The sequence below is a fragment of the Cupressus sempervirens genome, chromosome 8 (assembly GCF_028749045.1).
Source record: "Cupressus sempervirens isolate cs-2001-9-10 chromosome 8, ASM2874904v1, whole genome shotgun sequence".
Taxonomy (NCBI): domain Eukaryota; kingdom Viridiplantae; phylum Streptophyta; class Pinopsida; order Cupressales; family Cupressaceae; genus Cupressus; species Cupressus sempervirens.
This window is the reverse complement of record NC_143125.1, coordinates 821578706-821587204: the sequence shown is the minus strand read 5'-3', so window position 1 is coordinate 821587204 and position 8499 is coordinate 821578706.

Sequence of the window (8499 nt, the reverse complement as noted above, 5' to 3'; positions counted from 1 at the left end):
AAGGGGGCATGATATTTTTTTTTAAAAAATTAAAAACTATTGTGGAGGAGAGACAAAGTGACAAAAATTAGAGGAAAAATAATAATAAAATTTAAAAAAGGGACAAAGGTATTTCATTTACCAAGGTGCATGGTGATGAGAGCATTTTATGTCCCTGATTATACCATATTTTAGCCTTCGTATAAGCCTTCATGCTCATTTCAAAACCCATTTTAATATTCTATTTTCACCTTCTATGTTGCATATGATCTAATATAAGAAAGTAATAGTTAATCTTGTTATTTGATAAAATATGTGAATACATATATGTGATTGTATTTATTTAGCATGTTATTGTATCTATTAAGAAATACTATCAAGCCAGCCACGAATAGCATAATACCTTAATGACCGAATCTCCACACATAATATTTGTATGGTGATTAAATAAACAAACTCATTTTGGAGATGTAACAAAAGCAACCAAACTCATGCTATAGGAAACTAAGCCATTATTTCCACTAAGGAGGTGAACTCAGCATTTCAAAGCCTCACGTGGAAACAAATTGCATTAATATGACTCTTGCAAAACTATACTAAATGCTAACAATGATGCTTGTTGGAATGATAACAAATTATTTTCTACTCTTGGCACATATCTAATTTTTGGTATTATTTTTATGGTGATTAAAATGGAGGATTTCATACGTGGCAGGAACCGAAATTGTTATTTCCTATTCTCTGTTACAACTGCCTACAACCTATAAATATGCTTGTACATTGGATGATGTTTAGTTTTAATTATCTCTATTGTTTTCTAATTTGTTATAAGTTCCATCTATATAATCAGTGAGAGATAGAAGGAGGGGAGACATATAGTTCTAAAAAATGCATAGCATTGTACATAAATTGTTGTTGTTATTCTACAATATAACTCTCATATTCATGTGCATGATTTCAAAGGTGTAAAACTATTACTTTTCTTCATCACTAGGTAGCTAAGGAGGTAGGGCCTACTCTAAAGTTACCCGATGATTAGTTTTCATTTGTGTGTGGAGTGTATTTAAGTTGGTTTTTATTTATATTTTAATTAGCTTAGCATTACATAGTATATATTTAATCATAGTATATCAGTTTATATATTCAATATCCATATTTGATTAGATAATAATATTTTATATTAATTATATTATGAGCTGATAATTTAAGAGTTGTAATTATTTTTATTAAAAATTAGTTCTATTGAGTTATTTATGTTTCTTATGTCCCTGTCGCTAGGAAGTGACAGTTCTTGTCATTGGGTTTATTTCATTTTTCATAGATTCAATTTCTCATGTTGTAGATACATTCATAAACCCTAATCTCACAACTGTCATCCCTTGATGGCATATTTCTTGGACACCCTTCACAAGCTTACACTCTTGGATTGACACATATAGACCAATCAAACTTCATCATGAAATTGTTAATTCTTCTCTTATTATTCACCCTAGTTTTGGCCTATCATTTTGGCACCATTTCTGGGGACAAGTGTCAAAGGCATGTTAGTTTGATGATTTGAGTTAGGAATAATGTGTTAGGATGAAAGCTTTTGCAACTACTAGCCTTGATTAATTGGTTAAATCATATAGATGCATCGCTTTAGAGTTTTGTTTTAGATTTTGCAAGTAGGCATTAGAAATTAGATTCATTAGTTGCTTTAGAAGTTAATTAAATTTTACATTATCATAAGTTGTTGTGGGTTATTGGTAAAGACAAGAAAATTCTAAAGAAAAATGTTTTAAAAGTTATTGTGAGTTATTGGGAGCACACCTTGGGCGCTGCCCCAAGACCTCACAAGGGGCGTTGCCCCTTGACCCCACTAGTGGTTGCCACCCCCAAACCCATGCCTTCAAATTTAATAACAAAAGAAGAAACTAGTGGGGAAACTGCGCCAACCAAAGGTGATATTTTTACACCCCCTATACCTAATGAATGCATCTTAAACAATATTGATCTTCCATTATCACAGGTATGCAAGAATTCTATCTCTATGTTTGAACATGAGAAAAACATTGATGAATTATTAGAGAAATGTGATTTTGAGGATGAACTTTTAACCACTTGTTGTTCTAATTTCTACAGGAAAGATGACCAATGCATATGCTTGAATAACCAAGTGCACATGGTGAATGATGTACAAGTTATTTGTAAGTCTCACCATGAAAAGGGGGAAAGTGGACAAGCTTTTCTTGTAACTAATAAACAATTTCAAACTCAAAATCAAGAAGATCAAGCTATGTATTCTATTGGTAGCATATATTGTCATTCTATGCAAAGCTAACATATTTCTTCAAAACATACTTCTCCATCTAGTATGCAAAATGAATGTAATCGTGCATGCTCACAACAACCCATATATCCCTCTTATATTCCACCATATCCATCCTTACCATCTCTTTTATGCCCATCCTCCTTAATCCTATCCACTTTATATCCTCAACAATTCTTTCCATTATCCCATTCACATTACATTCCACAATGTCCACCAAGGGAAACTATATTGCCTTATCCAACACTTCATAATAAGGTGGTTAATAAACTTTCATGGATCCCTTAACCATATAATGATGTGCTTGAAATTGATAAATCAACATTGGAATATATTGATGCACTTAAGGAATGGGAGTTTGGTCTAATTAAATCAGAAGAACATTATTATTTATTGAATTATAATCCATTTTGTTCTTCTTTTCTACTTAGTGAATTCCAAATACCTACAAATGAGCTCATACTTCAAATTGCATCAATTTTAATTAATAGACTTATGAGCGGGTGTATTAATATCAATCGTGCACTAAGTAATATTAAACCATATGTACTCCATATTCCACAAATGTGTTGCCACATCCTCCAAGATCTATGTTCTATTACTCTTGTACTTACACATATTGATATTTGGAGGCCTATGATTAAACTATGCATTCCTCACATACTTGTTGATCTAGGATCAATAATTGATTAAGCATTACCATAAGGGATTCTATGCATTAATGGTGAAAATGTTAAACCTAGATGATTGTTATTCCTCTTTGTTGATTCTTCCCATTGTCCTAGGAAGACCAAATAAACTATGGATGATTCATTTATTTAACAAGGATCAACGTATGAATATGCATATATTCTTTATTCTTGGTCCTTGTATCTTACAATGATCATTCATTGATTATACATGTTAATTTCTTGATTCCTTGGATGAGGTGACTTCCCTCTACTTTTATAACCTATAGTTTATTTGGGAATCCATCCATCAAATTATTGAAATATTTGATTCAATAAGACCCACAAAATTCTAAAGATGTGTTATTACCTGATTTCTTTGGTTATCCTAATGATTTCGTGACCTTGTAGCATGAAGTTAAGTTGGGAGGAATCCCTCTGATTTTGTAGTTCTTGGATGATTTCCAATCAAGATTCATTGATTGTTTCATTGATTTTTTTTAGCAAACTTCACAATGTGACATCTAAACAATTCAAGTTATGTATTCTTATGTTGATTGACATTCATATAATCATTGTAATCACATTCTTTTTATCAAGTGTTTATCTATATTAATGACTCTATCTACCATTTGTATAAATGCATTACTCACTTAATGGTAGGGTTATTAATTGGATATTGTTGCACTTGATATGCTTGGTTTGGAGAATATGGTTACAAGTCTATTGTTCTAGTGAGGTACAATACCACGTGACAATGCTTATCTACACAAGCATTGTATACCACACTATGTTAGCTTTGCTAACATTATGTGGGCTTGCTAGCTATCTATCACATATAAGTTTTGGTTGTGCTTTACTATTGGAGTTCACATGCATATTTTGGTATAAGGTGTTCATTACCTTGAAATGAGATTTCCTTTCTTTGGTGATTTCTCACATGGAGGAAAATATGCAACATGGTCTATGAGATTCATGATTATTCAACAACACAATTATGACACTTTGAATACAGTGCCAGCTACTACACTCCTTCCTCAAGTTGTGTCTCTTTGGAGTTCTATATACACATTCATGACTACTATTGGTTTCCACTCTGTTGGTATAAATAAGTATTTACTTATTACACTTTACTTAAGTTTACTTAGGTTAATTATGCATTATTTTATTATTTCATAGGTGAGACATTTAGGATTTTGCATATTCTTATGAGTTGTCATGTTGAAAACAACGGAGTAACCAACTCTAATTCAGCACATGGTGTCTACAACACTGGAGTTTGCATAATTAACTAAGTTGTCATGTAGACAACACAATTATTTGCACTCCTCATTTAGTACATGGTGTCTACAACATAATTTTGCATGTTAAACCTTTGTAGGCTTATCATCTCATCATTGCACTTACTATTGTGCTTAATGGAGGATAACCCACACCTGGTGGACATATGCCTAGTTGTATGACTTATCATGTTGTTGATTCCTATGCATTCTAGAAGTATTCCAGAGGCCTTTATATACAAGAACTCTTAGTGTACTTTAATACATTGAATGAATATCATATTGTCATTCTGATCATACTCTCTTGGTCTACTGTTGTGCTTGTGCTTGAGTTCCTTGGTCTTAGGTGAATTTTTCTCTAAGGCAAATTCTTACATGGTATCAAAGCTAAGGGAGATTCTCTTCACATAGATGTTCAAGACCATTCTTGCTTTAGCATCTCGACCCAAATCCAGAGAATCTACAAAAATTGGGAGCATCTAGAGCTAAAGTGGACCTCACCATTGCATCTAGAATGTTGACTTAGTGAAAATCAACTATAAATTTGCCTATATTGGACCAAAGTCAATTTTGAGGCAAATTTTTTTTGCAAACCAGCAGTCGAAGGTCCGATTTGCAATTTCAGGTATGATTTATTTGATCTATGAATTTTATTTTCAAATCTTAATTTTATTAGTCTCTATAATTATTTTTCAAATTTCTAGCATTTTTTGAGGAAAAAAAAAATAGCCCAGTAGGGCCTACAAAGAATTTTTTTTGTAGGAATCGAGCAGTGAAACCTCAGCCCCTACAGAGAATATTCACAAAATATTCTATTTATTTGGTGAGCATATTTCAACATTCAGTAGCATTTATTTTCGACTAAGTTCCCACTGGCTAGGAAATCATCATAATCCGATGGCAAATTCACCATATTCTACAGTCAAACCAGTGGCTGAATCACATTTCAAATCCCAGTGAGCTTTTTTTATTTGCTACCACGAAAATTGTTATTCATACATCTGCAAGTGTTTACCCAAACTCAATGTGGGATTAAACTTCCCAAATCCTAGCATGGTAACCGGCCCCAATGGCTACAACAATTCCCAACACTATGAAAGACCTTCGGTGGCTAAACGTGATAGCTCTACATCCATGCAGAAGATGAAGACCGCACCACATGGAGTAACACTTGCCACCCACGTGGCATCTATCTGCCCAAACAATAGCAAGATCCATGTCAGCAAAGACAACTAGATAGCTCACTTGTTGTAGACCTCACAGTCAGATAACAAGTCATTTTTGTGTCAACTAGCCATGTAGCCACCCTGTCAACTGATAGCTCAGATCTATACTCAGACATCTCATCCTCATCCATACAATCTATACAATCTATACCATGTTGACATCATCATGACATCATCAAGGGACAAATTTTTTACTGACATCATCATTTTCATGAGCCTAAATTTGACAACCATTTGGCCATCATTTTCAAGCATTTTTGAATTGTTGTGACGATCATTTAATTGTCAAATTTAACCTCATCCTTTGTTGATCAGACCCCTCTCTAGATTGATTATTGATTTGACATTCTAAATTTGGGAGTCCATATCTCAATCATCTGGGCTTCAAATTAGGTGCAATTTTTTTTATTTTGGCTAAAATTTCTTAAACTTTTTAATGATTTAGTTCTTTTCTAGTTTTGATGTAAGGATTTGTCAGAAATTGCATCTTTTAGCGACTATACCTTTCCAATCCTACATTTTGCAACTTCAAATGCTCCGTACGAGCTCATTTGGACTCAAAAATAGGTTTTATTTTTTTGGAAGTATGATATTTTTTGTCTACTTTCCAGATCTGCAATTAGATTATAGGGTTGTGTGGACAAAAGTATCACGTTCAGAATTAGGTCATTTTCTGCATTGTAATGCTTTGATATATCTTCAAAATTGTTGTATATCTGAGACACATTCTAATATTCCAATTTTGAACTCCATAATGAGTTTGTAAACAAGCAAAATCAGAAGTCCACTAAGGCCAAAATTGGCAAGTGGCTATTGTAAATGCACTACATATAAAGTGCCAAAAGCATTTTTTTGGGGGGTTTCTTAATTGAGTGAAAGGGGGGTGTTCTTGGTGTTGTGTTCCTCTTTTCCTATTATTTTCTTTCATTTTTTGCATCATGGGAAATTTCAAGTCTGCAAAATTAACACCACATAACTATGCTAAATGGTCCATTAAAATGTGGTGTCACTTAATGCATAATGGAGTTTCTCAATATGTAGATGGTGTCCTTCCTAAACAAATAGGTGATCACATATCAACAAGTGAAATCACTACTTGGGAAACAATAGATAGGAAAGCCCTAGGTGATATTTTTTTGGGGGTTGAAGACAAGATCATCTATCAAATCCAAACATCTCATACATCCAAGGAAGCTTGGAATACCCTCAAAAACCTATATGGTAAAGTTTCTAAGGAGGATATTTACAAAATTGAAGATGAGCTTGTCTCCTTAGATCCAAAGACATTTGATTTTATACAGGATTTTATCATAAAGGTGAATGAATTAAGAATGAAACTTGATAAGTGTGGGAGTCCTATTAAAGATGATAGGTTAATCTATCTCATTCATAATAAGTTTCCATCTGAATACTCCATATTTGTTTCTTGTTATAACACCACAAAGACTACATTAGGGGTTGCCTATCAAAAACTCTCTTTTGATCGCTATGTTCAATTGTTAGATGAAGAAGAACGAAAGTTGAAATCAATGGGGATTCTCTAGTCAACCAAGTCTAAGGTATTGGTGGCCACTAATGAGGGTTCTCAAACTTCAAATAAAGGAAAGGCCAAGAAGAAAAAGTGGAAAAATAACACACAAGAGGATGCAAAAAGGCCAAAACCATCATCAAATCAACAAGGCAAGTCTTCCTCAAATTCAAACAAGAAGGGGGACACCAATAAGGAGAAGAAAAAGTGTGCCTATTACAAGAAGTTGGGTCATGATGAACATGAGTGTTATCATAAAAAGATTGATGAGTTAACAAACATCATAAAGAAACAAAATGTTCTACTACCTAATGCTTATAAGGAGAAAGGATCCTCTTCTTCAAATTCAAAGGCCAAAGGGCAAGCACTTATGGAAAACTCAAGTTCTTTAGCAGAATGGATTCTTGACTCAGGTGCATCATATCATATGGGTTCTTCAAAAGGAGATTTTTCTTCATTGAAGCAGTCTAAGGTACTGCACATCTTTTTAAGAGATATTACAAAAATGGAAGTTGAAGGGAGAGGACAAGTGGAGATGGAAAATGGGGAATTCAAAGATGCTCTCTATGTTCTTAACCTAAACTCTAATCTCCTCTCAATTTACCAAATTACTCACTATGGAGATGGTAATAAAGTTGAGTTCCTTCTGGATTCAGTAATGGTGTGCACTCTCAAAGATGATTCATTGGTTGGGTGGGGAAAGTTAATCATGACACAAGGTTGTATTCTTTCTCCCACTTTGTGCCTAAGTCTCCTTCAAATGCCTTGTTGATTCATTCTCATCCACAAATCAAATTATGGCATGAGTAGTATGGACATCTTGCCTTCCACTATCTTCAGCAACTTTGCTCAAACAATATGGTCAAAGGTCTACCTACAATCAAATTTTCTAAGGGTGAATATTCAACATGTTTAGTGGATATGCATCTAGAGGAGAAGTTTACTACAGGGAAGTTTTCAAGAGCAATAGTTGTTCTTCAATTGGTTTACATGGTACTAGCAAGTCCTTTTGCAGTGACATCAATCAGCCAAGGTCGGTACATGCTCACTTTCATTGATGACTTTTCACGCTACACATGGATCTACTTTTTTCATCATAAGAATGAAGTGTTGGACAGATTTCTAGCCTTTGAGAGTCATGTTGAACAGCAATCAAGGAAAGCCATCAAAGTTATTGGGATGGACAATGAAATCAGATATGTGAACACAAGACTTAAAGACTTTTACAAACTTGAGGATATTGATCTTTAGAATCCACCAGCATTCAATCCACACAAGACAGATGTTGTAGCACTAAGATTACAAACTCTTAAGTCTATGGAAAGTTGCATGATACAAGCCAAGTCTCTTGATCCTACACTTGAATTTGAAGCTATAAGCAGTGCCAATCACATACTTAATAGGTCTCCTCATAATGTCTTAGATGGCAAGACTCCTTTTGAGGCATGGTGTGGTAGAAAACCATTTGTGAAACACTTCAGAGTCTTTGGTTGTCCAACATGGGCAA